This window comes from Scomber scombrus, chromosome 23 (assembly GCF_963691925.1).
Source record: "Scomber scombrus chromosome 23, fScoSco1.1, whole genome shotgun sequence".
In the NCBI taxonomy this organism is placed as follows: Eukaryota; Metazoa; Chordata; class Actinopteri; order Scombriformes; family Scombridae; genus Scomber; species Scomber scombrus.
The window spans coordinates 13,483,289-13,499,714 of record NC_084992.1 but is presented as its reverse complement, the minus strand read 5'-3'; the positions used below and the strand labels follow the sequence as shown (position 1 = coordinate 13,499,714).

The window sequence follows — 16,426 nt, the reverse complement described above, 5'->3', positions numbered from 1 at the left end:
AAAGGCGAGATGGGGGTTGTGATCTGTGTTTCTTTCAGCAGAATCGATGCTGGTGAGTTGTCACAGTAACCAAGTCAAAATAAGAAAGCACAGCCAATACAAGGAACAAAGTCTGATTTGAAATTGAATTGAAATGCATTGCAGGGTTTGGGTTTAAAAAGAAAGCCAGGAAAGAGCCTATTAATGCACCACACACATCTGCCTGCAGGTGCATACTGATCAGCAAAGCTTGATTGAGCACAGGATGATTCACCCAGGCCTTATTTTGATGGAGCGATTCAGGGCCGCACTTGAAGAGCCACCTCGCCGTCCCTTTGGTCACGAGTCTTCTCGTGAAACAGGGAGGTGGTAGCCTCTCACTAAGGCCTGTGGCAACGCAAGCCCTAAATTTTCCACAGGCAGGGGAGTTTTTTCAATATATTTTGTCCTCCCGTAAATCAAATGAGGTTTGACCTTACCGCTATTGGAATACAAAGTAGGCGAGACAGAGGGGCCCCTGTTTAAAGCCAGATCTGAATGGAGTGCCACAGCTTGGAAACTAACAGTATCAGCAAAGCACCCTGCGCTCTCACAGATAAGCTCAGTCGGCTAAAAAAGAAAGAGAGATACATGTGTTTACCATCACTATACTTCGCTGCATCAGGTAAAGAAATGTTAAGGACACGCAAAATGGCTGACCTTCAAAATCATGCAGCAGCTGGACAAACTGCTCATATAATCCTTATTTCCTTATAAAGTGTACTTTGCCATACAGAAATTGTAAATTGTATTTCTGTATAGAAAATATAAGGCTACCTTTGGAAATAGTTGAATCGGGTTCCCTTTTAAGCAGCTTTTATTTTCTGACATTATGCAGTTCTTTCATCAGATAAAACCCTGCTTCTCTCCATAAGATATCCAATTGGTTTACTCTTTTTAACTTTCCCTCCCAATATAACTGTATGTCCTTCAAATTCTGTTTCAAATGGAAATATGTAAAATCATACAAACCAGATGGGCTTATAATACTACTTTTTTGTGACTTTTATTCTTCTTTTTTTCATCTCCGAGGGTAAAGTCTGAACAAAATGTCACATAAGACAAGAAGCCAAGAAGAAGATTGTTTGCAGAATGGCTTATTTGACTTTTATTTGTAATTATAGAACTGACATTGTCATGCCAACACCTTTTTCTGTTCTGTATCAAACAGGAAAGAAGAAGTAATTAAGCTGTGCAAAGTTGAATGATGCATTAGTTCCATGTCACGCTGGTTCCCATACCTCATGATGAGCGACAGGGTGGTGACTTAGCCGCCAACCTACATACTGTACGTAAGTATCGGTGTAGCTGCTTTGTGGTCATTTTTGCCACACAGCCATCATCAGGATATCCTACTGAGACAAATTGACTTCTATATGTGATTAACTGGCATTAGATGTAGTGGTTATAGCATCAAATGGTGTCCTTAGCAACAGGTGTCACTGGGTTTGGTCCCTAAGTAGAGCAAGTACTTAGGGTTAGGTTTATATAGACTAAAGGTGTTTATTATTAACTATTCATGGTATCTTATATCTAGGATGTATAGAATGATCTCACATAGGGTTGTGACTGAAGTGTTAAAATTCTGATTTTTGTGAACACACACACACACACACACACACACACACACACACACACACACACACACACACACAAACAGATGCTTGTGTCTCTTCATGCATGTATGGGCAAAGGAGAACAATGTCCTACTGTGTGTGTGCATGTGTGTACAGTGCCGGTAAAAGGCCAGGCCAATCGATCAGCAGGGGCTTAACAGCTTTAGTCAAAGAGCACATTTTGGCGTGCTGCTCTATGCTCCGTAGGCTTCCTGTGCAGCAGTTGTTCTATTGCTGAATTTGGATGTGCACTGTGCAGCCTGAGCCCTGGCGGACTAAGATTTTACGAAGTCTGACGGTGATGGGAGCGCTCATCGTGAACATATGCATGAGTTTGCAGGGTTTTAAAGGCAGCTCAGATAGGCTGAATGGGACGAATGTAGCCTTAATCAAGGTCAAGAGCTTAAAGAATAGTTAAAAGGCTTGTCTTTTCTCTGTGGCATCCACATTTCATAGTAAAATACAGAGTGAAAGTTAACATATTTTTATAGAATAGTAATACAAAGCTAGTATTAATGTAATATAATCAATAGCGACTTTACAGATATTTGAATTGTCAACTTGAGAGACCAGCACCAGATGGACCATGATTAACTCCCTGCCATTATCACCGGGAATTGAAGACCCTGTTCCAGACCTTAATCCAAAAACAAGAACAAGCTTCTGTCACCTGTTGTCTTTTTTGATCATATCAGCAGAGCGGTGAACTGTGAGAAATCTCGCTAGTACAGTCTACAGGCAAGCAGACTCTCCACACTGAGCCCCAACCATGTATTCGCATGAGAGCCCTTGCAGACTAGATGAATTTTGGCAAAGGCCTGCCCTCTACAGAGCCCGCGAGTCAGCAAATCTGGGCAAGTGTGGACTTTTGGATTCAGCATGTCTTCTCTCTTCACCCCCTCGAGTTGTCTCTCAGCATCTGAAGCCTGTAAGGAAACAGGAGGCCTGAGCAGACATACTCAGCTCAAGAGAGTGACTTACTTCCTACCCAAAATCCCAGTGTCAGTTGGAGTGATGAGCTTAAGTAAATGAATGATGTTTTCTTGGACTAGAAGCGTATAAAATGTCTACATCTGTTACGCTGATCCAACACTATTCATATTATAAATCATTAAAGACCCTCCCCGATGAAAATCAAGTTTTTAACCTTGTTAGCATGTTCGTGTGGTGTTTTTCACACGCAACAAGATATATCAGGAACCAAATAAGCAGTTGAGGCCTCGGCTAAGGGTTTCTGTTTTGAATCTGCAGTGTACCAGTCTCAAAACCACAGATTCAGTAAGGCAGGATTTTCTATGTCATAAATCTGAGGAATCAGTCATTTTAATTAAAGATAATTAGCTCCTCATAGTAGTAGAAAAAGATCTCACAAACTATTCTAATAGATGCAGATGAGTTGATTATTTGAGAAAGAAATACTTTCTGCTGCAAATGTAGGTACAAAAAATAAGAAAAAAAAGCTACAGCACAGTGTAATTAGCAATAAATAGCTTTTAAATTATCCCCAGTAACTGATTGCTTTTCAGAGTCAGGTAATTCATTATCATCCCAAACCACATGTTTGGACTCTTTCACTGAGTGTTCCAGCGTGTGCATGTTCTTATCTTAACCTTGCTGTTAGACAGTTAATCAAACCACTTAACTCGTGGAATGGATCACCTAAAACTGAGCACAATGGTTGTCAGCTCCGAGGGGAAGAAGACTCTGTTTGGTCCCATTCTTGCAGCTGCTTGTTTATGTTTCCAGCAGCTTTGATTAACGTGCTCCAGCCCACTTGGCGTCCCACATCACTGGAATACATTGACAGTAGAGAGGAGGAGGTGATGCTCCTCTGCACGCAGTCATCTGAGGATTGGGCCAACTGAAGAGAGAGATGGAGAAATATGTAATGTTCTTACTGTGGGGGGCTAAAAATAAACATGCTGGGTGGCATCATGAGGTGCAAGTTAACAGCAATGGCAACCTGACGTCTCATTAAGTGGTTCAACCAATCCATGTCCACTAACACTAATTAAATAACTCTGCAAATGTTTATTTTCGGTATTCGTTTTAATTTTAAAATCTGGGTATATTGTGCAGATAATTAAATATGAGTCTCACAGTGAATAAACAGGAAGCCTAATCAAGGAATTGGAGCAGCTCTGACAGCTGAACATTTTCCGGTGCATCTTTTTCTCAAAAAAAAAAGAAGGGGGGGGAGTTGCAGTTAAAGGAGGCTTTTGCTCTACACGTCCTTGGTAGTAAAAGATTACTGTCACAATGAAAAAGCAGAATGAGCAGAGGAGAAGACAAACAAAGGCACATTAGAAGATACATGAAGTCCAAAAATGCACCTTTGGAAAAGCAAAAGTCTTGTGAGAGCAGGATATCAGTCCAGTCATTGGGTTAGGCCATAGTGGGCCAAAGATGTTGCCATTGTGATAATTGTGATTGCAAATGAGAACAGAAAGCCAACACACAGTGAAGCACTCTTTCAAAGTTCATTTGGGGACCTGACTGTTGTTTTAAGATAGACTTGAAAAATTGCGAGTACAGATACAGAAAGTGAACTCTCTTTTCTTTGGCGATGGTTATTGTTGGAGACTCTGTTCAGTTTTCATCATCTTGCCTTAGGGTGCATTTTCTGATTGCAGAACCCACATAAACCACTTTCTGGACAGAAATGATTGTCACAAAGATGGACACTTTTAATTTTTAAAGGGTGAGCAATTCGGTATGACTTGCACCCTCGACACCACGCAGAAGCTCCAAGTCACCCCTCAGTGGCCCCACATGGCGATTATTCGGCTTTGCCCGTTGCTCATTCTGCTGCTCTTGCTGGACAGATTGGGACATCTGGGATGACATTCTGAAGCAGATGCAAAGAGTCCATTACGGTTGTCCCCCCAGCTCTGCAGCCATATTTCCTCTGTCAGCGTAACCACGGCAATGAGATTCTAAGGGAGGTGACCAAGAGCTTGGCCTCGTCTCCGGTGCAATCTGCTTTCAGGAAGGCAGAGCAGACGCGGTGGCACAGACATTTGCGCTCGCACACACAGAGCACCGTGCCATATGGCCACGCCACATAATGAGGGTCATTAATGTGTCGGTGGAACGTGTGATTGACAGGTGAGGAGTGCACTGAGTGGCAGGTCCATTCACGATCGAAAAGATAAAGATGACCATGTTGGTCGGCCACACAGGCAGAAGCACTCTGATGCTGTTTATAGCATAATTTGTCAGTGACGGCGTGAGAGCTTTCACCTGCCATGACCGAGCCATCTTGATGAAATTGTTTGGATTTTTTTATGTAAAAGTTTAAGAAGCTTTCCTGTCCCTTTATGAAGGAATATTATCAATGCCATTTTAGTCTGTTCTGTTCTGCTTGGTTTGAAGTACTGTCATGGCTCAATATGATTATATTAGGCCTTTCCCTAGGCAACTGAGGCAGCCCTTTCTAAAATGTGAATGCATCTACCTAGAAATAAAGCAGACTCTCAAGGATTTTTGCTCCATGTGCCAAAACAGTTACGACCGAGAACAATCACGAAGATGAATGGCAAACTTAGCCTCTTCTCTGAACCATAGCTTTTACTAATTGGTCTTCTTTGACAGCAGCTCATGCATTATGAAGAATGACTCTTACATTAGTAAACAGGTGGACTTACAAAGCATTAATGCTTCTGAATCAACCTCAAAGAGATGATTGAATAGTGTTAAAGTAGCTATACTAGTTCGTGTTCATTTATTTCTTTTGCCGAGTGTCATTTTGTGAGTGCACAATGTACGTTGCATTGGTGTCACCTCATATGTTTTTTCGACATTGAACTGCAAAGTTTAAATTGGACCCCATTTGGTGCCACAAAGGAGACAGTTTCTCTGAAAGGACAAAACGGTGTGTCCTTCAACAGGGACAAAACAGCAATGACAATTCATATAACAAAATATTTTCTCCTACATTCAGTCAAAAGTAGAAAAAAGCTTTTGGGTGATGAGAACAGCACTGGAGGTGTGAAGAGGAATGTAATCTTTGTAGAAAGAGTAAAACTTTCTCTAAAATGTCAAACTATTTTAAAAAGTCAAATATTTTTTCAGGCCTTGAGTAGAACGGGATGAATTGTAACGAAAAAATCAAAAACACGTACAGGCATGTTCAACTTTCCTATTGATAAATCAAACTTTTGAATCATCAAATACGTTTGTCAGTGCCAACAAAAAGTTTGACCTTATGATGTAAAAACTGCCTCGTCCCCAGTCCATTATCTGAAAAAAACAAAAAAAACCCATCTTTTATTACTTATTCTTATAGCACAGACCATTTCCCTGGTTAAACCTTCAATATTAAAATGTCATTTCCAATATTAGATGCTTGTATTTCCGGCTTTCAGCATACCAAGCAGTAATAACATAGCTGCACTGCTTTTGTACAAACATTTAGCTTTGCTGTTTATTAGAAGTGCAAATCAGTGTCTGGCTGATGTACCTGAACTTATTGGGCAATATCTGTTATGACAAGTGGCAGACTGATGTTTTAAAATGTTTACAGGCGTAGATAAAATGATTGAGCTGTAATGATGTTACATCCTAATGTTGCTTTAGGATATGTAGCTATATGGTAAAAAAACAAAACAAATGGACACTTCAGTGATTATACACAGCCGTATTAATGTTTCTGCTTGTCAACTTGCAGGAAAGTTGGATAAAAACTCAAATAAAAAACAAGGCAGAGTCATAAACACAACAGGAATTGGTCTGCATTTGGAGTGTGTGTAGTTAGGGGATATTTCTTAATAATTTTCGGATAATTTCCTAAGAGGTTTGCTTGAATGAATTATGTAATTTGGTCCTAATTAGAGAATATCAAATGATGTATGTGCAGAGTTTGACACCAGAAGGCTGTCAAACAAAGTTTTTCTGTGTTTGCCTGAGTTTAAACTGTACAGCGTATATATATATATGAGCATGATTTTGTGACACAAATAGTTCTGATCAATTTCTGGTCCAGTATGCAGCGCACATACACAGAGCAAAGTGTTTTCAGTGGAGGAGACATCTTTAGACTGGCAGTCACATTTTTAAATTGACATTGGTATGACAGTGATATTTGTATATTCATAGATTCTGGATTTTTCAATGAGGGAAACAGAGTAGATGTCATTTTTAACTAGGAAACTGAACTTCATTGAGAGAAAAAATCATGTCAGACATTTATTATTCCAAGCAGAGTGTTTTTATGTCTTAAAACATGCCTGGAGGGAATTACTGTAAATCTCCATATATGTTCGGTCCCTATTCGTATGTGCAGCAGAACTGCTGTGCACTGATGGAAAGACTCAATTGAACTCTGTCACTACTTTGTCTATAATTAGCAACAAATTACACATTTATTTTCAGGAAACTAAATTATTAGGAAATTACTGACCTGTAAAATGAAGCATTAACTGTTTTTTTTCCTCCAGATGATTGCTGCTGATGCACTTGGCATTTTAAAAAATTGCGTTTTCTAAAATCAGTGTAGTCCTAAAGCTAAGCTACCCTTCAGAATGGCTTTGCCCACATCATTTATTTTAATGCCATGATTTTTCTAAAACTGCAACTTCATAACTCCATCATTTCATCACAAATTTTCAAGATTCTCAGTATTATTGGAATTTAAAGTAGAGGAACATTAAGACACTAGAGTAAGTGGCCTATTGAAGTGATTTTGATTGTAGGGCCGAGTAAGTTGTAAAGCCCAGGACGCAGCATGTGGGTTCAAGGGCACATGATTGACATTTCCAAAGACCTCTAGAGCCACAGTCAGAGCCTAAAAGCTGCCGGAATTCCAGCCGTGTAAGCGGCCCCCTCGAACGCCCATCAATGCCGAGCCTGTGTGTGTTCCACCCACATTAGGCATCTCCTGCTGTCAGGGAGACATTAACAAGGCAGGTTGTGCCCTGTCCTCTGCACTGAAACTCCCCGTTTTTCCTGTTGACTGTTTAATGTGTCCCTTCCCCTCCTCTTGCTGCTCTGGGGGTGCGTACAGTGACCTATCTAAACACATATTTTCAAGGTGTGCAAGTGAGTGCTGTCGTTGTACTTTCTGCTTTAGTCTTTAAAGGTACAAAAAAAAAAGACTGTTCTCTTCATCCTGTTTTTCTACCTTGTGACTCCTCTAAATTTGAGGTCATTATATTGATCAAAAACTGTTTTCTCACACTCTGATTGGTCTCCAATGGTCACAATTCAGCAGTGACAATCATTTAATAGATTAAACATTGAGTAGAACTGGAGCTGAAGAAGCATACCTCACCCCCGCAAAGTCAACCTGATGCCCAAAGTCTCTTTTGTTTTTCTCTCTTTGTCAGACAGCCTATGGGGAAATTAACTGATGAGTTCATGCTGGCAACAGGGTTGCTATAGAAACTTCACATATAAGACTTAGGCTGGAGTTTGTCACAGGAGAGAAAAACAGGAGAGAGAGAGAGAGAAAGAGAGAGAGAGAGAGAGAGAGAGAGAGAGAGAGAGAGAGAGAGAGAGAGAGAGGGAGAGAGAGAGAAAGAAAGTGTGTGTGAAAGACAAAGAAGTGTCTGTGTTGAATACTCACCAGAGAGGCATCAAAGGTGTCATTTGCATCACGACATTAATGTCACGTTTTATTTCTTCTCTTCTATACTGCCTCCTCACTGCAATTTCACTCTGAAATCATCACATCCTGCCGTAGGCTTGGCTGGAATACCTGAGAGGTAGATTTTCTTCAGATTCCAGTAGAGCATGTCATAAATATGAAGGTACACACCATATTTTTTTGTTATGAGATTAACAGCGGAATTGAACAATAACTTATACTTATTACCCATCAGCATAACATTCCTGGCTGTCAGTATGATTTTGTATATTTCAAATAATCACTTTGGAGAAAGCTTAGGTGTTTGTTTTTGGGTGGGGGGAGCTGTCCAACTGTGAGCAGTGTCAGGGCACACAACGTTGTTGAAACAGTGTGTACAAATTTAACAGATGTTCTGTTACTGGCCCCTAGTGGTTCATGTTAGAAATACGATTGCAGTATCACAAGTGTCAACATACTGTACTGTACATTTGTGCAGTGCAGTAAGTTATGTACTGTAAAGAGCAAAAGATTATATTACATGTTTTTAAGATGAGTCATTGTTAAAATCCTACTTATCACAATCTCTTGAATGAAAGCTGTTGCAGTAACTGATGCCTATACAGCTAATGGAATATATAGTTTGATTCTGCTTGGAAACCTATGCAGCAATTCTGCTACGTAATCAATGCATTAAAGTTGATGTCAAACTTTTTAATGCTGTTTATAATGCTGATAGTGCTGCTATGATTTAGCAAGACATGTGTTTATTGCTCATGCCAGCAAAGCAAAAAAGACTTTCTGTAAGGACAGATTGTTCCTCTCCCTACTTCCTACAGACAGTGTATTTCTCGTCAAATCTTTCATTAGTGTAATTGAAAACAAATGGACAACTGTCACATTTAATGGAGTGATGAAAAAACAAATTCTTTAACAGCCCTCCTTTAAAGACATTACTTACATTCCTTTATAAAATCTATTTCCCGTTTAGGACCAGTTGAGAAAAGATGAACCTGTGAAGAAGAGAGATTAAAAGTGATTAAATGGTGAAATTCATTTATAGCCACAACAGTTGCTCCGGCTCTGTCCGTGATTTATGACCGCCAAAGCCCATCCTAATTTCAGTCTGGGTGACACATGAGATGAGTGTCTGCGCTAGTCAGGCTTCAGGTGCTGACAGGAGAGTTGCAGTGCCGTCTCCCAGTCGCTCAATCTTTCCTCCAACTACTCTCGATCCGCCTTTCTTCTCTTTCTAAACCGCCCTTCCGTCTTTCTCTGTGACTTTTGCGAGGAGAGGAGCGAATATTGTTGTGCTGAGCACATCTCTATCAAGTATCAATGCCCCTTGGAAAAGTGTGTTAGGGGAAAAAAACTGTTTATATTGAACATATTTCTGCCCATCCTCATCTCCCCATGCAAACACTGCCAGTGGGTACAAGTAAACGTGCGCAGGGAGTGAGTGCACGGCATGCACATAGAAACACGAAGTCAAACTTTCAAAGCCAGATGCTACTGATTTGGGAGTCTCACACAGACGCACTCTCCCCTGCTCCTTCTTCACAATGTAAACAAACACACCCAACTCTCTCCACCTCTTTTTGTAGTCAAGGATCCATGCTTTCTCAGAATAAACCCAACCTGGAGTCGACTAGAGTTGGAGTTAAGCTAGAGACTCCGAAAGTTGGAATGTCACCTTCTGCTCCTCTCAAATGGCAGGGCCACGGAGAGTGCATTGGGGCACAGTGGGGACCCCTCTGAACCTTAGCCTTGGGACAGATGGCAGGTGCAGACCCTTGGACCTGCTAATGAACGAGCTGTGCCAAGTGGTGTAGGACACAGGGACATGGGTTAGGTTGCTCCATCAAAGCCATGATCTACCATGTCAATGGCATGAGGCCACACCCAGCTGCCTAGCTGCTGGTGACATACTGTAGCCATCAATGGGTTGTTGTCCAAGACTCTCACTGGCTGGGGGCACAAGTCATTTGGAAAAAATGACTTGTCACTATTTTCTGTTGTGGCCTAAAAATGTCAGGCTGGTCAGCATTGCTGATTTGCTGCCAGATGCAAACACTGCCTTAAAGGTAATAGGTATACACATACCCAAAAACAATCTATCCACAAAAAAAAAAAACGTACATACTTACTTTATTCAAATAATTCAGACTTGCTACAGCTTCATTTTAGCATAGACTAATAATTATTTCAGTGTAGATATAGGAATAACCCAACCACTACATCTTTTCTTCAAGAAAAGCTTTATGCAGTCCCTATGCAAGCAGACTTAAGTTTAAATAATAGTATTTTTGAAATTGGTGCAGAGCTATTCCCACAATAAACTTTACCCTCCTCTGTTTTGAATACATGCACAAGTTTGCAGCTTGGCAACACCTCCATGCCAATACCAAACACCACAGGAAGAATCTCTGCCAGGAAAAATTTTCACACTTTAGACATCTGCATTTTACACCTTAGTGATGGTCTACCGGGCCTCCAAATTGGTCACAACAATAGATTCACACTTTGATTGGCTGCATGCAGTTATAGAGGTTATTTAATACATGAGGTTACATCTAATGTAATACAATCAGGCTTCTTAATAACCTTAACTATTACCCTTGTTATTTGCAAATATGTATTAAATGATGTGGCTGTTTGTCAGTGTGCATATGTGTATCTCTCAGATGGATGTGCAATTTTCTCATGCTGTAAGAAGACGGGGTTGAATTTAGCTTTTGTTCAGTTCCAGCCAGAGCCAAATGCTCTTTGTTTGCCTTCATTTGTGAAGCCTTTCATTTTTCACAGCGAGGCAAAAATCATGATCTGCATTTATATCAGAAAAATGCTGCTGCCAAGTTCCCGACCAAGTCCTCTCAAAAAGGTCTTATGTAACACCAATCCTGATGTTTCAGAATATAGCTCAAGATCTTTGTAATCACATTCAAAGCCTTGCATGGTCAGGAACCTGCCTACAGTAAAGAGCTACTGCAGTCATATAACACCAGTAAGAATGTGAGGTCCTCGGATTGGTTGTCCTCTGCTCCAGGTTCAAGACAAAAGGAGTGTGCTTTTGAGGTTGTAGTTTCTCCTTTGGAACTCTACTGGAACTTTTATTGGACTTAATATGTGCACACTTTTAAAAAACAGCTTTTACACTTGCTTTTATTTCATTTTTGTTTATTTCAATTTTTGCTTCATATGTCTATATTTAATATCAGTTGTGTTGTTTGTATTTGTTTGTATTGCAAATCATTTCGTAACGTCTTCTCCCAAAAGGTACAACATAAATAAACATTATTATTCTCACCATCCCAATTATCGATCTTACCGCTGCACTCGGGTACAAAGCTTTTTTTATCCGAGCTAACACTTTAGCTCGACTGTGAAGAATAGTGTGAAAGTACTGATATTGGTTGGATAGACAGGCTGCATCCTGGGAGCTCATTTGTAAAGAGTACAGGTGTAAGGAGAAAGAGAAGAGACAGGTAGGAACTTGTGATGGATGATGAGGATACACAGTGGACCAGTGACTGGAGAACATCAATAGTTAAAGCATCTATGATGTATTGCATTTTGTAGTTTTGCAGCACTCGGTTGAAGTTCAAAGTAGTTTGGGGACTACAGCGGCCCACACCCAGTACTTTGCTTTGTCATATTCAGGAGGATTGGTGCTTTTGAAACATTATTGTCATGCATAATCAGTCATCAGTCTGCTCACTGGAGGCTTTTTTGTTCCTCCAATCAAAGAGCTTTAAGGACGGTTGATTGACAGCACATGACAGTCCCTCACATTACAGCTAAACCAAAGTCCCAGGTCCTGCTTATTTGATAAAGTGTGCCCTGTAGTGTGTGGCTGATGGAGAGAGAGAGAGAGAGAGAGAGAGAGAGAGAGAGAGAGAGAGAGAGAGAGAGAGAGAGAGAGAGAGAGATAGAGAGAGAGAGAGAGAGAGAGAGAGAGAGAGTGTGAGTGAGTGAGTGAGTGAGTGATTGAGTGAGTGAGTGAATGAGTGAGTGAGTTCATAACCTTAATGTATCCTCTTAAGTTTCGCTCAGCATGCAAACCCCTTGAGCATTAATGCCCTGCTTTACCTTCTCACACATTCCAGGCTTGAACTGCCCAGCTCAAACGCATGGTAGAAAACTGCAGCTGTTAGCACTACAGGAACAGGTGAGCCAACTGCCTTGCTCACAGGCACCTTGACAGTCAATCTTGTCAGAAGAGAGAACATGTTAGTTAGACATGATTCAATACATTTATTTGTGCAGTCTTGGATACTTGGAACATCCCTAAATTGCGGATTGAGGTTCTACTCTGATTGTGTCTTTAAATTTATAGATATCAAACTTATAGATATTCAAAAGCATAACACTCATAAAAGGAGCAATGCTCTATCTAGTGTAGAATTTGAAATATAATGACTTTTGTGAAATAAAATGAGTTTACTAAAAGTAATGTGTAATGACACGTTTTCGCAAAAGGACCAAAAACCACTACTACTATAGAAACAAAGGAGACATTTACCATACAGGAAAGACATGAGATATATATGAACAGACTCAATGAATAATACTACAAGTTATTAGATTGGAATTTGTGAAGTACAATGACTCTGTCACATTTGAGGTTCCCCCTTTGTGCCATAAGTCAGTCCTTCACCATTCGTACAAATTGCACTCAGCTACAGACAGTCAACACGTGAAATAAATCAATTATGCCATGATTAAAATGATTCTACAGCCATTCTGCACCATCAAAATTAAATTGAGAATGATACGCTCAGGTTAATATTCAACACAGAGGGGCTTTAATACACACTTGAGACTCACAAAAGACATTTTTGTCCAGACAGTGTTCAGACGCCTGAGTAATCACTACTTCTTCCTCTACAGAGCCTCATGGGAGAATAATTATTATTCTCTTGTACCACCTAGATGGTTTTTATATGTATAGATCCATCAGCAGGAATCAAATGAGGCTTTCTGCACATGCAAGACATTAGTAATATTAATGTCCTTACGTGGGGAAAAAGGAAAACAAAAAACTAGGACCACAAAATTCAATTACTTCCATAAACTTTATATATTCTGTTAATTTTAAACTAATTTAAATTACATGTATATAGAACCCCAACATATTTTGGTCCATGGTTGTCACAGCATGACATCGTGATGTCTGCTGCTGCATCATTGTTTCTGGGCAGCTAATAGACCGTCTCTCCCTTCTGCAATGAAACAGTGCCATCTATGGAAATGCTGTGTGTCAGACCTGTATTTAATGCAGACAAACCTATGGGAGTCATCTTAAAGTTTATATCCCCTTTTGTGGAGATATTTAAGTGGATTTATACTGTGCGCACTGATTTGTTTAAAAAAAAACTATCCTCTTTGAGTTAGCTTTCTCTATATTTTTATCTGACCTGATTTAGATTCCCTCTTCGAAAGTCTTTTAAAGATAGAACGAGCGAGAGAGAATGCTCCAAAAATTTGTCATGGATAATTCCAGGGCTTATGTGACTGTAAATATCCTTCTGACAGTTGGAGATGGGACTAATATGTCAGGCGTGGCTGCTGTCAATCATACTTAGAGGTTGCTGCAAAGACTTGTCCCTTCAAAGCTACCTTGGGATTCATCTAAATGTGGTAGCATCACTGCCACTGATTTTTAGGGTACATGCAATATTGGGGTATATTATATGTTTTAGGGTGAATCTTGATGTCTGACCTGGGTTTATATGTTGTTAACTTATGTTGTTAACTTTTATGTGAATTGTTTATCGTAACTGGAGGGCTACAGAGCACTTAAACTTGTATTTTTCATTGCTTCATTGTTAAGGATACTAAGAAAAAAATAGGATTTTGTTGGCATACTATTGGTAATGTCCAGGGTTTATGTTTGGATATTTTTCTTATTGAAAACACTATAATAGTTTGTTGTATTCTGATATATTTAATGAAAAGTAATAGAGGCCGTTTCTGGCTACATCACAGGAGAGCTCTGCTTTAGAGATATGATTATCTCTTAGTCTGTCAGTTGATTCACTGCTTTGGTCCTGACTGTGATATCTCAACAACTACTGAATGGACTGCCATGAAATTTGGCAGTTTTAGCAAACATTAGCATGCTAACATGCTAAATTTAGATGGTAAACCATTATACCTGTTGAGCATCATTGTCACTGTGACCCAGATTATGCTAGAAAAGAAGTAGTTTGTTTGACATTTGGTTTGAGTTTATTGAAAGGCAAATGTGTTGATGGTCATTCTGAAACAGCCACACTCAAAAGTGGAGTGATGCCCTGTTTCTTTTCACAGTTATAGTTATATGAACAGTTGTTCAACTATCCAACAAGATTATATTTATGAAATCTATTTCTGTGACCCTCACCAGTATGTTAGCATTAGAAACAATCTTGGTGGCCTACAGTATAAATTGACATGCCAAGTTAACCAGCAAACAAGTCTTCATGTTGAATGGATATATGATACATTTTAGCAGCTGCAAATATTAACATGTGGTCAAATGCTGGGATTTATAAAAGTTGTTTAATTTGTTGGTATCTTTATCCTCAATCCAATCTTGACTTTTACCAAACCACTCCATCATAACCTTCCTTTCCTGCAGCACGCTATCTTTACAGACACTTTTGTTCCTGGAAAGTTGCTCTGACATTGTCCGAAGACGACAGCCAGGTGGTAAGTATAGTCTGAAACAATCCCCAAAGCAAGCAGATAACAATGAACTCATCTCTCTCCATTTCTGTCCTCTATTAAATGAGAAATGTATGGGCTCAACCTAGGCTGAATGTTCTGGGAATGAACCAGTGCCCCGAGGATTCTGGGAGGCTAGGGGTTGTTCCTCTAGGGCCAAAAGCCTGTCAGTTTCCCTCCCAATCTTAGCCTTCAATTACTGAATCAAAGGCTAGAGGAAGACCAAATTCCATCCTGTGCCTGGTCCTCATCTCGCCCTGCTAGACCCGACAGGCTATCTTTCTCTGCTTATTCACTCACTGTAACTCAAATGCACACGGAGCACAGCTCTTGGGAACCTTGCAAGTGAGCTGCTGGCCGTGCTCCAAAGAAGCTTCAAAGTTCATTGCTCTTTCTCGGCAGGAGTGCAGATGGGGTGAGTTCTCGGTATCTCCTTATCTCTTTTTCCGAAACGCTCCCTCACATGTTGCTTATTTCTGAACCCTCCCACATGAATATGTGCAGATGAGACATGTCAGTGACAGTGACTCATCCCATCTACCTACCCGCCTTATGAAGAAATGCACTTTTTTATCTTGTTATTTACAAAACAATTTGGAGGCTTATATATCGTAAGGAGTGAGAGGCTTATCCCAGTAGAAAAACTTCTGCAGTGACAGCTGGGATTTGAATTTGATTGACATCACTTGACTGGTTTATGTGAAATGTGCACCGGCTGTGAAAAAAGCCTTTTTTTTTCAATTTCCTCAGTTAAAGCATAGATGTAAGATGGATCTTCTCCATATGCTTTCTGCTTTGGATAGAGAAGAGGTTATTTAACTCTCATGAGAAAAAACTTAACACACTTAAATTCATGTTCCCATTAAAAAAATCACCAATACTGTATGATGGAATTGGTGACAATGAAGAGTCTCTTTTAACCAGTAAGGTGTGCAACAACAACCTCCAGTTCAATATATGATTCAATTTTCTTTTGTTTTCATATGATATATTCTTGAAAAAAAAGCCTCCAGGAGATCAGTGCTCAGCCACAAGACCCTAATTTGTGGTTTTTACACTCAGTTTTTGTACGGATTAAACAAACAAGATACAGTTGTTCATCAGTGAGCATGTAGGTGTTGGTTTTGTTGCTTTGGCCACAGCTAAACTTGCTGTGTCCCCCTCTTACAAGTCATTATGCTAAGCTAAGGTAACTGAGAGTACCTTTGTATTTCACAGGCAAACATGGCAGTGGTATCAGTCTTCACGTTTAACTCACACTGAATAATAAGCACATTTCCAAAAAATGTTCCTCAGCGAATATTTCAAATATTTCAAATTTGCAACCAAGAGGCAACACTGTAACAGTAACCACGTTATATTGTCTTGTTCGACATTACGTGATTGCCTGTTTTGAAGCCCACCTGATTCAAAACACCTTGACTTCACAACGACTTGCTCGTGATGATCCTCAGGGCTCCTCCTGCAACGAATAGATTTTTAATAGACATCTCTGGCTCTCATTACTCAAGGCAACAAC

The 16,426-nt window shown here is 40.0% G+C and overlaps 1 long non-coding RNA gene across 1 annotated transcript; it reads left to right on the top strand.

The window, feature by feature from the left end:
• Positions 1–1,201: 1,201 nt before the first annotated feature.
• LOC134005461 (uncharacterized) lies at positions 1,202–12,330 on the top strand. The gene is made up of 3 exons (XR_009927867.1): positions 1,202–1,310; positions 8,317–8,383; positions 12,306–12,330. It is a non-coding gene; the product is annotated as an uncharacterized LOC134005461 (long non-coding RNA).
• The last annotated feature ends 4,096 nt before the right edge of the window (positions 12,331–16,426 follow it).